Consider the following 18,058-nt stretch of genomic DNA (forward strand, 5'->3'; position numbering starts at 1 on the left):
CTAGTCTCTAAATCAGTCAAATATTCATCTTTATATACATATATGTATGCAGATAAACGAAAAAAACAAACATTCATTTTTGTATATGTACATATATAAATAGTAGTATACAAAATAGCCCAGCGTTACTCGAGTTAAGAAAAACCTTCCGAAATCCACCTAGGGTACAAATTAGGATACTACGAGATAGTAACTATATGTAACATTTTGTGGTTCTAAATCCCCAGTCTCTAAATCAGTCAAATATTAATCTTTATATATATGTACATATATACGTATGTATGTATGTAGATTTTTTAAGCAGATAAACTAAAAAAAACAAACTTTCATCTTTATATATGTGGGATCCAAAGATATAGGGAGGATTGCGGGAGAGATAATCAAAGACGATGTTGGTCCATCAATGTACGTTTATTATACCATTGAGTATAAACACGTGCGCGTACGCACCACCGGCGGCCGCCCGGCCAACGGTTCGACTACTCACCGTCAGTTGGCGTCACACTTCTGCCAACTCACAAACAGTGTACACTCATGTGTACCACTGTTTGTACATCACTCCTTAACATTACCCATTACATAATTCGCTCACACACATAAAATCCCACATTCGGCCATACCTGACATAAATACGTCTCGGATTTACAGTAGTACATAAACAATAGAACAGGTGATATGTAATAATTGAAGAAAACACAAATCATCTTTCATTCTTTGTAGTGTTTCATCTTTCATTCTTTGTAATGTTTCATCTTTCATTCTTTGTAATGTTTCATCTTTCATTATTTATTCATTTAAAATAAAAATAGTTTATCAGCATTAAAAATAACATATTTCGTCGTAAACAATAAAAATATTCGTGGTTCGCAGCTATACATTAGCGTTTCTTCGTTCTTCAGCGTCACCTCACACGTGGCACCACCGACCCTTGACACCGATCCCCTCTCCAAACCCTCAGGTACCGTCAGGTCCAACCGTCTGTTGAAACCTATAGAAGAGTGACCGTGCCAACAAGCCGTCGTGATAGACCACCGTGGATCGTCAGCCTTGGAATTCGACGCGCCTCTGCACCGCCAACAAAACGCGTTTACCTTCACTATATTCGCAATGAACAACACATTCAAACACACACACAATCACACTATGATTCTCAGCTGATGGTCGTCTGTAAGCTCGTCTCGTCATCTGTCATCGTCGCGGCGATGTCAAATTGCGCGCGGCTTGTGACGTCACGCTCCGTCCTCGACGCTGACGCGTCATACTCCGTCGCGGCTGATGTCATCGTCGATGTCCTTGTCATCTTGGTAGTCGTTGGTCATCACAGTCATCAGGGTCCTCGTAGCACACGTCCGCCACTATGTTATGATGATAGCCGCCGACTCCAATTTCTCCGGAACACCCGTGGAATATTCTCGAACACGAATGGCCGCCATCTGTCAGATTGCCGGCGTCTTCTCCTCTCTCGCAATCTTAATCCCTATCCCGGAACCGAGCCCCCATTTATAACCAAAACATTAAAATCAATACCTTTACAATGACAAAAGTTAAATCTTTACATCGGAAACAATCACATTTCAAAACATTACTAGAATTAGCAATAAAACATTAAAATCAATACCTTTACAATGACAGGTTAAATCTTTACATCGGAAACAATCACATTTTAAAACATTACTAGAATTAGCAATAAACATTAAAATCAATACCTTTACTATGACAGGTTAAATCTTTACATCGGAAACAATCACATTTCAAAACATTACTAGAATTAGCAATAAAACATTAAAATCAATACCTTTACAATGACAGGTTAAATCTTTACACCAGAAACAATCACATTTTAAAACATTACTAGAATTACATTTCAATACAGTTATCTTATATTCTTCTAAGCATGTAACCACATTAAAACATGATTCAATGTACCAAGCACTTCCCAAAAAATACTAGAATAAGCAATAAAACATTACACTTTTCAATCATCAAATTACAAGTAAGGCTTAACTAAAAACCCTCCAGGTATTTCACTTATTCTCTAATTCACAAACGCACACTTCACTTCCATCGGTGCAACTTAAATTCTATCCAATGCCCTCGGCGATTCTCTGTGACTGTCCGAGGAATCTGCCGTCACCCCACAGATATTCTGCTAGTAATTTACCATAAATGAAGTCAACACATATTGGTTCTAGCTCACTGATACATCCAGTAAGTCTTTTCTCAATCCATGGTTCTATTTTCTTTTCCATTGAATTAACATCAATCCGACTACGACTGAGCTTGAAAGTGAATACAGTGTCTTTTGGTGTTGAAATTTTGACTGGGTCCCTTAATCCTTCTTGTGATTTAGCCATATCTTTCTCTTTGTCTTTATGTTTTTCCTTTTCTTTATTCTCATCTTCAGAATTCTTCAAATGACTATAATCCTTAGATCCTTTTCCAAATTGATCATCGGGTGGTTCATCTGTATTTGAAAACGGTATGTCTCCGTAGTCCCAAAGTCTTCTTCTTTGCAATCCATCACCGTCCATACTTCCATCAGCCAGGTTCACACCTCCATCAGCCATGTTCGCATCGTCCTCTTCATCATTGGAAACAATGAGTTCTCTTTGAGCAGACATCTCTCGTGAAGCCCGTTGCTGCAAAGGTCTTTTTCTGTGCAAACCATCACTGTTCACACTTACATCAGCCAGGTTCACACCTCCATCAGCCATGTTTGCATCGTCCTCTTCATCATTGGAAACAATGAGTTCTCTTTGAGCAGACATCTCTCGTGAAGCCCGTTGCTGCAAAGGTCTTTTACATGCCTGTTGCCACACTTCCTTACGATCCCTCATGTCTTGCTCTTTTTTCCTCCTCGGCAGACTCCGTTCTAAGTTAACCTCCATCAAAACACACGGTTTTTTAACACATTTCACTTTGCTGCCGTCAATGCACATAAGAACGGATTCTGTGATAGGGCTACCCAACAGGGCGGCACCCGGGATACTGACTTCTTTTCTTATTTCTTCTTGTATTGTCAAGACAGTCTTTGTTTTGGTGCTGTTACATTGAGCTGATATGTGCCCAAACTCGTTGCAATTGAAGCAACGAGTTCCTCTCGTCTTAAACCTACAGTCGGCTGCTAAGTGACCACGTCCACTACAATTGTAGCATCGTGAACTCAGTCTTTCTCGGTTTTCACGGTTTCTCACGGGCCCCGTCACCCTGGGTTCGTCGTCCTCTCTAATTTTCTCGCACTGCGTAATTCGCGTCTTCAGCTCCTTAATAGATCCAGCCCAGCTCAGAATCAATTTTTCGTACTTATCAAACCCAAGTCCACCAATTATGTACGCGATAATCGCCTCTTCCTCAATAAAACTACACTTGGCTGCAATCCCCTTCATCCGGTAGATATAGCTTAAACTGTCTTCTGCTTTTCCCTTTTTCTCTAACCTCAGTTCTCTGTGCACGTCCGCACTATTCAACTGATGGCCAAACTCTCTGGTCAATCGTTCTTTTAATATCGCCCACGTGATTATGCCCGTTTCCGAGTCCAAGAAGTTCTTGGCAGTTCCTTCACACAGCATCCGCCCATACACCAACTGTTGTGTCTCCGTCCAGCCGAGGATTTGCGCGTTTTCTTCGAGGCGCTCAATCCACACTGCAATAGGGCTATTTCTGCCGTTATATTTCGGCAGACCGAAATCAACCTCCAGATCTCGGAAATTGAACTGTGGTATCTCCCTCGTCGTCGTTGCCACTGGCGTCGTCTTTCTCGTCGTGGATATCATCATCGTCGTGTGGCGTGTTCGCTGACGTGACGTCACCGACGTCACGGGCTTCCGCATTCTCGTCATCGCGCGCGCGTCCTAACCTCAACTGTCAAAACTCCGCGTCGTCGTCTGACCGCTTCCGGCTGTCACTCGAAATGTCTTCAGGCATCCCGGACAAAGCCCCCAAATATAGGATCCGGATGTGAAGGATTCCAAGTGAAACGCAGATTAAGTCAGAACTATGTATTTATTAACACATCTTCGGGCTTGCTCTCCAACAAGTGACCATAACAACACGCATCCGGTCTTTCCCAGGCATACCACACACACTCTATCTCGGCTCGTTTAAAAATCAATTCTACATTGATTTACATTGATTACATTGATAAAATGTGATTGTTTCCGAGGTAAAGATTTAACTTGTCATTGTAAAGGTATTGATTTTAATGTTTTGTATTGCTTGTAATAACTTTAAATTGTAATTGTGATACCTTTCTGTTTTGTATTGCTTGACATAATTTTAAATTGTAATTGTGATGATTTATGTGTAACTTTAATTGTGATGTGTAACTTTATTGAAGATTGAATTATGTTGAAATGAAAAAATTGATTTGTAGTGAAATGTGTAACGATTAATTTGTTATAATTGTAATTGTTATGTAAATTGTAAAATGATTGATGTATAAGTGTATTGAAATGTAGTTGTGATGATGATTGTAATTGTGATTTAAATTGTAATTGTGACAATTGAAAGCATGTTTAGAAGAATATAAGATGATTTTATGGAATGGAAGATTAAACATTGTTGAGGATGATAGAGGAAATGTTTTAAAAGAATGTAAGATGATACACTGTATAGAGTAGAAGATGGAATGTAAAAGAATGTGAGATGAAATGCTGTAAAAATATAAAAGACGAATAATGTCATCCGAGGGCGAATGACAGTCAGGAATGACCGAATGTAGAATTGATTTTTAAACGAGCCGAGATAGAGTGTGTGTGGTATGCCTGGGAAAGACCGGATGCGTGTTGTTATGGTCACTTGTTGGAGAGCAAGCCCGAAGATGTGTTAATAAATACATAGTTCTGACTTAATCTGCGTTTCACTTGGAATCCTTCACATCCGGATCCTATATTTGGGGGCTCGGTTCCGGGATAGGGATTAAGATTGCGAGAGAGGAGAAGACGCCGGCAATCTGACAGATGGCGGCCATTCGTGTTCGAGAATATTCCACGGGTGTTCCGGAGAAATTGGAGTCGGCGGCTATCATCATAACATAGTGGCGGACGTGTGCTACGAGGACCCTGATGACTGTGATGACCAACGACTACCAAGATGACAAGGACATCGATGATGACATCAGCCGCGACGGAGTATGACGCGTCAGCGTCGAGGACGGAGCGTGACGTCACAAGCCGCGCGCAATTTGACATCGCCGCGACGATGACAGATGACGAGACGAGCTTACAGACGACCATCAGCTGAGAATCATAGTGTGATTGTGTGTGTGTTTGAATGTGTTGTTCATTGCGAATATAGTGAAGGTAAACGCGTTTTGTTGGCGGTGCAGAGGCGCGTCGAATTCCAAGGCTGACGATCCACGGTGGTCTATCACGACGGCTTGTTGGCACGGTCACTCTTCTATAGGTTTCAACAGACGGTTGGACCTGACGGTACCTGAGGGTTTGGAGAGGGGATCGGTGTCAAGGGTCGGTGGTGCCACGTGTGAGGTGACGCTGAAGAACGAAGAAACGCTAATGTATAGCTGCGAACCACGAATATTTTTATTGTTTACGACGAAATATGTTATTTTTAATGCTGATAAACTATTTTTATTTTAAATGAATAAATAATGAAAGATGAAACATTACAAAGAATGAAAGATGAAACATTACAAAGAATGAAAGATGAAACACTACAAAGAATGAAAGATGATTTGTGTTTTCTTCAATTATTACATATCACCTGTTCTATTGTTTATGTACTACTGTAAATCCGAGACGTATTTATGTCAGGTATGGCCGAATGTGGGATTTTATGTGTGTGAGCGAATTATGTAATGGGTAATGTTAAGGAGTGATGTACAAACAGTGGTACACATGAGTGTACACTGTTTGTGAGTTGGCAGAAGTGTGACGCCAACTGACGGTGAGTAGTCGAACCGTTGGCCGGGCGGCCGCCGGTGGTGCGTACGCGCACGTGTTTATACTCAATGGTACAATAAACGTACTTTGATGGACCAACATCGTCTTTGATTATCTCTCCCGCAATCCTCCCTATATCTTTGGATCCTACAAATGGGGGCTCGGCTCCGGGATAGGGATTAAGATTGCGAGAGAGGAGAAGACGCCGGCAATCTGACAGATGGCGGCCATTCGTGTTCGAGAATATTCCACGGGTGTTCCGGAGAAATTGGAGTCGGCGGCTATCATCATAACATAGTGGCGGACGTGTGCTACGAGGACCCTGATGACTGTGATGACCAACGACTACCAAGATGACAAGGACATCGACGATGACATCAGCCGCGACGGAGTATGACGCGTCAGCGTCGAGGACGGAGCGTGACGTCACAAGCCGCGCGCAATTTGACATCGCCGCGACGATGACAGATGACGAGACGAGCTTACAGACGACCATCAGCTGAGAATCATAGTGTGATTGTGTGTGTGTTTGAATGTGTTGTTCATTGCGAATATAGTGAAGGTAAACGCGTTTTGTTGGCGGTGCAGAGGCGCGTCGAATTCCAAGGCTGACGATCCACGGTGGTCTATCACGACGGCTTGTTGGCACGGTCACTCTTCTATAGGTTTCAACAGACGGTTGGACCTGACGGTACCTGAGGGTTTGGAGAGGGGATCGGTGTCAAGGGTCGGTGGTGCCACGTGTGAGGTGACGCTGAAGAACGAAGAAACGCTAATGTATAGCTGCGAACCACGAATATTTTTATTGTTTACGACGAAATATGTTATTTTTAATGCTGATAAACTATTTTTATTTTAAATGAATAAATAATGAAAGATGAAACATTACAAAGAATGAAAGATGAAACATTACAAAGAATGAAAGATGAAACACTACAAAGAATGAAAGATGATTTGTGTTTTCTTCAATTATTACATATCACCTGTTCTATTGTTTATGTACTACTGTAAATCCGAGACGTATTTATGTCAGGTATGGCCGAATGTGGGATTTTATGTGTGTGAGCGAATTATGTAATGGGTAATGTTAAGGAGTGATGTACAAACAGTGGTACACATGAGTGTACACTGTTTGTGAGTTGGCAGAAGTGTGACGCCAACTGACGGTGAGTAGTCGAACCGTTGGCCGGGCGGCCGCCGGTGGTGCGTACGCGCACGTGTTTATACTCAATGGTACAATAAACGTACATTGATGGACCAACATCGTCTTTGATTATCTCTCCCGCAATCCTCCCTATATCTTTGGATCCTACAAATGGGGGCTCGTCCGGGATGCCTGAAGACATTTCGAGTGACAGCCAGGAGCGGTCAGACGACGACGCGGAGTTTTGACAGTTGAGGTTAGGACGCGCGCGCGATGACGAGAACGCGGAAGCCCGTGACGTCGGTGACGTCACGTCAGCGAACACGCCACACGACGATGATGATATCCAGAACGATAGCGCCATTATCAGCGTCAGTTTTACGTCGGCTAACTGTCGTGGAGATGCAGAGGTTCGCGGACTTAGACGAAGATGATGACGACGACGATGAAGAGGAAGAAGAAGACGAAGTGCCATATTTTGACAGAGACAAATTCGAGACATACGCGCCACGGTTTAAGGGGATCGGCGGTGTGCCAATCAGCCGGTGGATTGAGCACATGGAAGAATTTGCGAAGTTCTTCCACTGGACGCCCCTGGAGCAACTGGTCTACGGGAGAATATATTGCGTAGGAACAGCGAGAATGTTCCTGAATTCGGAAGGGATAATTATATCATGGACTATCCTTAAGCAGAAGCTGATAGAAGAGTTCCAGTGGGATGACGAAGAGCTCGTCTTTGAAGAACGAGAAATGCTTGCTCAAGCAGAGCCCATTGACTCCGATTCAAGTGGGGCCGGTGAAACACCAGACGACGAACCCAGGGTGACGGGGCCCGTAAGAAACCGTGAAAACCGAGAAAGAGAGAGACCACAATGTTACAATTGCGGAGGACGTGGACACTTAGCAGCCGACTGTAGGTTTAAGACGAGAGGAACTCGTTGTTTCAATTGTAACGAGTTTGGGCACATATCAGCTCAATGTAACAGCACCAAAACAAAAACTGTCTTGACAATACAAGAAGAAATAAGAAAAGAAGTCAGTATCCCGGGTGCCGCCCTGTTGGGTAGCCCTATCACAGAATCCGTTCTTATGTGCATTGACGGCAGCAAAGTGAAATGTGTTAAAAAACCGTGTGTTTTGATGGAGGTTAACTTAGAACGGAGTCTGCCGAGGAGGAAAAAAGAGCAAGAGATGAGGGATCGTAAGGAAGTGTGGCAACAGGCATGTAAAAGACCTTTGCAGCAACGGGCTTCACGAGAGATGTCTGCTCAAAGAGAACTCATTGTTTCCAATGATGAAGAGGACGATGCAAACATGGCTGATGGAGGTGTGAACCTGGCTGATGTAAGTGTGAACAGTGATGGTTTGCACAGAAAAAGACCTTTGCAGCAACGGGCTTCACGAGAGATGTCTGCTCAAAGAGAACTCATTGTTTCCAATGATGAAGAGGACGATGCGAACATGGCTGATGGAGGTGTGAACCTGGCTGATGGAAGTATGGACGGTGATGGATTGCAAAGAAGAAGACTTTGGGACTACGGAGACATACCGTTTTCAAATACAGATGAACCACCCGATGATCAATTTGGAAAAGGATCTAAGGATTATAGTCATTTGAAGAATTCTGAAGATGAGAATAAAGAAAAGGAGAAACATAAAGACAAAGAGAAAGATATGGCTAAATCACAAGAAGGATTAAGGGACCCAGTCAAAATTTCAACACCAAAAGACACTGTATTCACTTTCAAGCTCGGTCGTAGTCGGATTGATGTTAATTCAATGGAAAAGAAAATAGAACCATGGATTGATAAAAGACTTATTGAATGTATCAGTGAGCCAGAACCAATATGTGTTGACTTCATTTATGGTAAATATAGGATCCGGATGTGAAGGATTCCAAGTGAAACGCAGATTAAGTCAGAACTATGTATTTATTAACACATCTTCGGGCTTGCTCTCCAACAAGTGACCATAACAACACGCATCCGGTCTTTCCCAGGCATACCACACACACTCTGTCTCGGCTCGTTTAAAAATCAATTCTACATTCGGTCATTTCTGACTGTCATTCGCCCTCGGATGACATTCTTCGTCTTTTATATTTTTACAGCATTTCATCTCACATTCTTTTACATTTCATCTTCTACTCTATACAATGTATCATCTTACATTTTTTAAAACATTTCCTCTATCATCCTCAACAATGTTTCATCTCACATTCTTTTAAAATCATCCTATATTCTTCTAAACATGCTTTCAATTGTCACAATTACAATTTAAATCACAATTACAATCATCATCACAACTACAATCATCACCACAATTACAATCATCATCACAACTACATTTCAATACACTTATACATCAATCATTTCACAATTTACATAACAATTACAATTATAACAAATCAATCGTTACACATTTCACTACAAATCAATTTTTTCATTTCAACACAATTCAATCTTCAATAAAGTTACACATAACAATTAAAGTTACACATAAATCATCACAATTACAATTTAAAATTATTTCAAGCAATACAAAACAGAAAGGTATCACAATTACTATGTAAAATTATTACAAGCAATACAAAGCACTTCCCGAAAAATACTAGAATAATCAATAAAACAATTAAGGCTTAACTAAAAACCCCTCCGTGTATTCCACTTCTACATATAGTTCACTAACGCACACTTCACTTCCCTCGGTACAACTTAAAACATAATCTTAAATAACATAAAACATTCTTCGTATCTCGGCCATACTTCAACTTATCTTATATCTCTAAAACTTATCTCTATATAACAGCTTCGAATTACATTTCTTTCGACCACGGCTTCATGTACTCAGCACAAGAGGATGTGAGTTGCGGTCCTTTGAATGTACCGACCTTCCGGACTCCATATCGTTCATGTGCTTTAACCCGAGTGACCTCATATGGGCCTAGGTAGTTTCTATATAGCTTCAATCCCGTTCCAAACTGGGTCCTCTTGATCGCCACCAAGTCACCAACGGCGTATGTCCGCGCCTGTTTCCGTGTTCTATTGTAGGTTCTCCGGTTTTCATCCTGCACATGCAGCAATTGTCTTCTACCAGCGTCCCTTAGATGGTCTCGATTTTGAACAAATTCTTCGATCGCTTCTTCTTCCAACAGTTCTCGCAATCTCAATTCTTCTTTAGACTTCATCTGGACTCCAGTCATCAACTCGAAAGGAGTCATCCCGATGCTGCGATGAAGTGTGGAATTTAAAACCCTTTGTGCGGCGTCGACATGTTTATACCAGGCTTTTGGTGCCTCAACACTAACCTTGGATAAAATAGAAATAACAGTGCGGTGAACCCTCTCCACCTGACCATTTCCTCTTGGAACTCCAGTGGTGATAAGTGTATGTTCGATCCCTTCTTCGGTACAATAATTTTCAAAATCCTTTGACGTGAAAGCCGTTCCTCGGTCACTGATAATGCGCGATGGATTCCCGAACGTTCTCTGCTGTATCATTAATTTATCCAACACTTCTTTTGTCGTTGTCGTCTTAGTTGGATACAGCCACGTGAATTTAGTAAAACCGTCGATGATTGCTAGTATGTAATTATAGCTCTTTGCTGTCGACGGCAATGGCCCCAGATGATCAATGTGATATGTTCCCAAGGGACTTTCTCCCTTAGCTATCGGATGTAGTAATCCCTCCTGCTTTCCCAACTTCTTGTTGGCCAGTATACATGGAACGCAATTTTTTATACAAGTTTCGATCTTGTCTTTCAATTTCGGGATATAAAATTCCCTTTGTATGACATCCTCTACTTTCTTCACTGCGAAATGACCGACATTATGTGCGTTCTTAATAATCTCCTTCTGCATGACTTCTGGTACGCAAATTAATTCTTTGCCATCGGTGTATTTGTATATAATGTCGTTCCTAAGAAAGTAAGACTCATGCGGCACGTTGCTTTCTTTGAGTATTTCTCGAATGGTCACGAGGTGTTCGTCCTCCTGCTGCGCCACTTTCAAACGTGCGGTGACTCCGGATGTCTGACTAATGTCTGACTAATGTTCGTCTGATTTAATGTCTGACCGCTCCCGGCTGTCACTCGAAATGTCTTCAGGCATCCCGGACAAAGCCCCCAAATATAGGATCCGGATGTGAAGGATTCCAAGTGAAACGCAGATTAAGTCAGAACTATGTATTTATTAACACATCTTCGGGCTTGCTCTCCAACAAGTGACCATAACATAACGCATCCGGTCTTTTCCAGGCATACCACACACACTCTATCTCGGCTCGTTTAAAAATCAATTCTACATTCGGTCATTCCTGACTGTCATTCGCCCTCGGATGACATTCTTCGTCTTTTATATTTTTACAGCATTTCATCTCACATTCTTTTACATTTCATCTTCTACTCTATACAATGTATCATCTTACATTCTTTTAAAACATTTCCTCTATCATCCTCAACAATGTTTCATCTCACATTCTTTTACATTTCATTTTCCACTCTATACAATGTATCATCTTACATTCTTTTAAAACATTTCCTCTATCATCCTCAACAATGTTTCATCTCACATTCTTTTACATTTCATTTTCCACTCTATACAATGTATCATCTTACATTCTTTTAAAACATTTCCTCTATCATCCTCAACAATGTTTAATCTTCCATTCCATAAAATCATCTTATATTCTCCTAAACATGCTTTCAATTGTCACAATTACAATTTAAATCACAATTACAATCATCATCACAATTACAATCATCATCACAACTACATTTCAATACACTTATACATCAATCATTTCACAATTTACATAACAATTACAATTATAACAAATTAATCGTTACACATTTCACTACAAATCAATTTTTTCATTTCAACACAATTCAATCTTCAATAAAGTTACACATCACAATCATCACAATTAAAATTTAAAATTATTTCAAGCAATACAAAACAGAAAGGTCAATACCTTTACAATGACAAGTTAAATCTTTACATTGGAAACAATCACATTTTAAAACATTACTAGAATTAGCAATAAAACATTAAAATCAATACCTTTACAATGACAGGTTAAATCTTTACATCGGAAACAATCACATTTTAAAACATTACTAGAATTAGCAATAAAACATTAAAATCAATACCTTTACAATGACAGGTTAAATCTTTACTAGAATTAGCAATAAAACATTAAAATCAATACCTTTACAATGACAGGTTAAATCTTTACATCGGAAACAATCACATTTCAAAACATTACTAGAATTAGCAATAAAACATTAAAATCAATACCTTTACAATGACAGGTTAAATCTTTACATCGGAAACAATCACATTTTAAAACATTACTAGAATTACATTTCAATAAAGTTATCTTATATTCTTCTAAGCATGTAACCAAATTAAAACATGATTCAATATACAAAGCACTTCCCAAAAATACTAGAATAAGCAATAAAACATTACACTTTTCAATCATCAAATTACAAGTAAGGCTTAACTAAAAACCCTCCAGGCATTTCACTTATTCTCTAATTCACAAACGCACACTTCACTTCCATCGGTGCAACTTAAATTCTATCCAATGCCCTCGGCGATTCTCTGTGACTGTCCGAGGAATCTGCCGTCACCCCACAGATATTCTGCTAGTAATTTACCATAAATGAAGTCAACACATATTGGTTCTAGCTCACTGATACATCCAGTAAGTCTTTTCCCAATCCATGGTTCTATTTTCTTTTCCATTGAATTAACATCAATCCGACTACGACCGAGCTTGAAAGTGAATACAGTGTCTTTTGGTGTTGAAATTTTGACTGGGTCCCTTAATCCTTCTTGTGATTTAGCCATATCTTTCTCTTTGTCTTTATGTTTCTCCTCTTCTTTATTCTCATTTTCAGAATTCTTCAAATGACTATAATCCTTAGATCCTTTTCTAAATTGATCATCGGGTGGTTCATCTGTATTTGAAGACGGTATGTCTCCGTAGTCCCAAAGTCTTCTTCTTTGCAATCCATCACCGTCCATACTTCCATCAGCCAGGTTCACACCTCCATCAGCCATGGTCGCATCGTCCTCTTCATCATTGGAAACAATGAGTTCTCTTTGAGCAGACATCTCTCGTGAAGCCCGTTGCTGCAAAGGTCTTTTTCTGTGCAAACCATCACTGTTCACACTTACATCAGCCATGTTCGCATCGTCCTCTTCATTATTGGAAACAATGAGTTCTCTTTGAGCAGACATTTCTCGTGAAGCCCGTTGCTGCAAAGGTCTTTTTCTGTGCAAACCATCACTGTTCACACTTACATTGGCCATGTTTACATCTCCATCAGCCATGTTCGCATCGTCCTCTTGTGTTGGAATACTGACTTCTTTTCTTATTTCTTCTTGTATTGTCAAGACAGTCTTTGTTTTGATGCTGTTACATTGAGCTGATATGTGCCCAAACTCGTTACAATTGAAACAACGAGTTCCTCTCGTCTTAAACCTACAGTCGGCTGCTAAGTGTCCACGTCCACCACAATTGTAGCATCGTGAACTCAGTCTTTCTCGGTTTTCACGGTTTCTCACGGGCCCCGTCACCCTGGGTTCGTCGTCCCACTGAAACTCTTCTATCAGTTTCTGCTTAAGGATAGTCCATGATGTAATTATCCCTTCTGAATCCAGGAACATTCTCGCTGTTCCTACGCAATATATTCTCCCGTAGACCAGTTGCTCCAGGGGCGTCCAGTGGAAGAACTTCGCAAATTCTTCCATGCGCACAATCCACTGGCTGATTGGCACACCGCCGATCCCCTTAAACCGTGGCGCGTATGTCTCGAATTTGTCTCTGTCAAAATATGGCACTTCGTCTTCTTCTTCCTCTTCATCGTCGTCGTCATCATCTTCGTCTAAGTCCGCGAACCTCTGCATCTCCACGACAGTTAGCCGACGTAAAACTGACGCTGATAATGGCGCTATCGTTCTGGATATCATCATCGTCGTGTGGCGTGTTCGCTGACGTGACGCCACCGGCGTCGTCTGTATGTTCGTACGCGTCATGGCGCGCGCGTCCTTAACCTCAACTGTCAAAACTCCGCGTCGTCGTCTGACCGCTCCCGGCTGTCACTCGAAATGTCTTCAGGCATCCCGGACAAAGCCCCCAAATATAGGATCCGGATGTGAAGGATTCCAAGTGAAACGCAGATTAAGTCAGAACTATGTATTTATTAACACATCTTCGGGCTTGCTCTCCAACAAGTGACCATAACATAACGCATCCGGTCTTTTCCAGGCATACCACACACACTCTATCTCGGCTCGTTTAAAAATCAATTCTACATATACATACGTATTAGTAGAATTACCCAGCGTTGCTTGAGTTAAAAAAAGACCTTCCTAAATCCACCTATGGTCCAAATTAGGGTTCTACGAGATAGAAACTAGATAGAGCACTTCGTGGTTTGAAATTTTCAGTCTTTAAATCAGTAAAATATTTATCTATTTACAGTGAATAGATTAACAGGCGTTGATCAAGCGTGTGAATTTAAGAAAAAAACCTTCTAAAGGCTCCAAACCATTTCGAAGTCCATCTATGGTTCAAATTAGGGTACTCTGAGATAGTATGTATGTGGCTAGAAAGTATTGTAGTTTTGAATTAAAAACAGTAGATCTGTATCTTGGAAAAACGTAACAGATTCATCTTCATCATAGCGAATAGCTTACCAGGTGTTGCTCAAGGGGATGAAATAAAGAAAAAAAATATTTTAAGGGCTCTGAACTGATGGTCTAATTTGAGATGATACTAAATCGATAACTGGGACTTTAATTTATGATATACACGGATTTTTCGTATAAAATAATGAAGACAAAACATTTTTGACGAACGATCTCTCTCGATATATCTCTGGTAGATGCGACAAATGGATTGAAATACTGAATCTTACATACATATACATATATACATATATATATATTCTATACATATACTGAAATATCTCTCCGTGAATGCTAACCTTAGGTTTTTCCACTAGTCTATTCCTCGACGATTGACTTAACTATTTTCCTAAGCGGAACAGTGGTAAAAAATCCAATTAAAATTGCGAAAAAATCGCTTTTGGCGTTAGATAGTTTATTTCGCTGATTCGAAAATTTACATTGTCCATTTATCTAGTCGAAAAAAAGTGTTTCGTCTTTTTTTAGAATTTCGCTGTCGATTTATTATATATTATTGTATTATACAACGCAGATATATTTTCATGAGTTATATGCGATCGTTGCGGATTATCTCGCAAACTGTGAAAAAGAAAAGGGTTCGTTAGCTGTAAAAATAAGTACGACAGAAAAGAGGCTTTATTTTTTATATCGAACTTTTTCTTTTTACTGTCGTTCTTTTTTTGCTTTTTTTCCGCTGTACTTTTTCTGTGCTTTTTCGATAAGAACGACGTTAAAAATTTTCAAATATGTATACATAATGATACAAGTGGGCAGTTTCCCGGTTGAAAAAATTTTAAATTGTACAGGTCGAAAAAAACTAACATTATACAAAATAAGCAATTTATATATACATTTTAATCAACTTTAAACATCGCAGAATCGTATTAGTTTTATTTTTACACACAATTGGTAGTAGCTATCAGAATTGAAAAGTTCTTTATATAACAATTAATTAATTTTATAATCACTCACTCAAATTGTTCAATTTATTGTTATTTTTATAGTAGCTTCAATTTAGATACAAAAATTTGATAAAATTAGTTATCTTTTATTAGAAATTCATTTATCTAAAAAACCTCACTGAATATTTTCTTTTTTCTTTATTATGTGTAATATCACTTTTGTTGAAGAAAAATATTTTTTTTATTTTGACATGAATTTCTGAGGTCTTGGTTCAATCATAAGAAGACTATTATTTATTATGTAGATTTATTTATTTATTTATTTATTTAAAGTTTGGACCGTTGTAGCATTACAGGAATTCCTAATGCGCCACAATGGTCAAAAATATAACAGAAAAGACAAGAAACAAAATAATAAATTAGACATAACAAAAACAAAACATATATATACACAAACAACTAAAAATAATAATTATTATTATTATATATCGTTTATCGTCTTGAATTCATTCTATGTTTACAAGGTTTTTGTATTTCGTAATATTCTTTCTCGATTATGATTTTCAAGTTATGAATTCCATAAGTCCTCACCAGATAGAGTTTCAAAATTTGTCATCCGGACTGACCGAAACCAATCAAGACAAGCAAATAATACACCACCACCACGTCGATCTACTCTATCGGGACGATGCACCCTCCAGGAAGAATCAAAAAGTTCAGCATCAAAAAATGATGAAGTCAACCATGTTTCCGTTAGTGCTACCATATCATCACAAATAGTAGAAACGGCTGAATTAAACGCAGCCAGCTTTGTCCTGAGACCTCGTACATTTTGGTAATAAATTACCAATTTTCGGTCTCCCAGTTTGGCGCGTGACTTTCTTTGAGACAAGAAATGGCAGTTTTGATTGAGCCAACGGAGGTTGAGCCAATGGAGACGAAACGGAAGAGGAAGCAGAAGAAGAAGCCAACACAGTCACAACAGAATCACGACTATCAGGACCATTTGAGCAGGCAGATGTAGGAGAAGAGGCAAACATCGACGTCACTGCGACCGTTTCCATAGAAGATTCACTAATACTTGCAGACGTAGTTTTAATATCAGGCTTCAAACATCTAGATATACTGCTATCTGTAGTATGTACTTTGTATATGATAATACTTAAGCATTTATAAAATTCCTAAGAATCCCAGTTTATGTGATATAATGTGGAAAGTTTCATACACGTATAAAAGTGCACACACCAAAAGCTATATTATAAATTTACTATCATAGATTTATCGTCCATAACGCTTTTACGATGGCCACCGTACTAGTAGTTTTCACGGGGATGAAATTTCCGCGCCTGGGGAGGAAAAACTGACTTTGGAAGAAGGCTTATTTTTTATGGCGAGGAAAACCCTTCGACGTAGTAGGCGTGAAAAAAGCATTTTCCTTGACGAAAATCATACACATACTGCGAAAGTACGGGGGATGGTGATTAATTCAAAATAGGATTTATATACAAAACGTTCCCCTCATCGTTTATTTGCACGTAGATATACATATTTTACAAATTTCAACCTGCTCCATATAAATTTGACAAATACTTGAAGCAAACTTGGTTATACTTTTATGTATAAAATATACTCATACAGTTTTAAATTTTCTTTAATTTAATTTAAATAAACATGTAAAAAAAAAATATATCGAAAATGCGAAATGTTTATTTTTGAAAACAATTTTTTTTTCATACATTAAATAAGAAAAGTTTAATTATGCGACTATTTTTAAGAGTAAGAAGTGTCTAATTAAAGCATAGTATATGTACATATATTCTTAACTTATTGATATACAAGCATCTTAAAAAAAGGGGTTGTTGTTTTATAAAAGAAATTCCATAGATTTCTTACAAGCATAAACTAAAGATCTTATTTTTGGAGATATTGAAGAAGATTAATATATAAGCAAATAAAATAATTTCATACCAAGATTGAAAAAAATCGTTAAATCAAAATAAAATGTTAACAAAATCATTAACGATCATAATAAATGTCAGATGAAAAACCTGTTATTCTAAATATCATATATACAGACACCTTTAAGAAAAAATCTAATAAGATACCTAGGTTTTTATTTAAACTTAAAAACAGTGATTCAATATCAATCAAAATAAGTTAATAAAAATATCATATAAATCAAATTGTATTATACCTACATATATACATAGATAAAAATGTTGATATCTCAAATTTTCACATATTAGTCTACTTAAAATACATAAATGTGTTGTTAAGTCCAAGTTATAATAATATTGCATAATAATTATGATTCAAAATTAGTTAGTAACATTAAAAAATATAATAAATTGAAAATAAATTTACTTTGCCAAGTCAAATTGTTAATTATTTATACCGAATGAAGAACCGTAAA

This window comes from Arctopsyche grandis, chromosome 12 (genome assembly GCF_051622035.1).
Source record: "Arctopsyche grandis isolate Sample6627 chromosome 12, ASM5162203v2, whole genome shotgun sequence".
Taxonomy (NCBI): domain Eukaryota; kingdom Metazoa; phylum Arthropoda; class Insecta; order Trichoptera; family Hydropsychidae; genus Arctopsyche; species Arctopsyche grandis.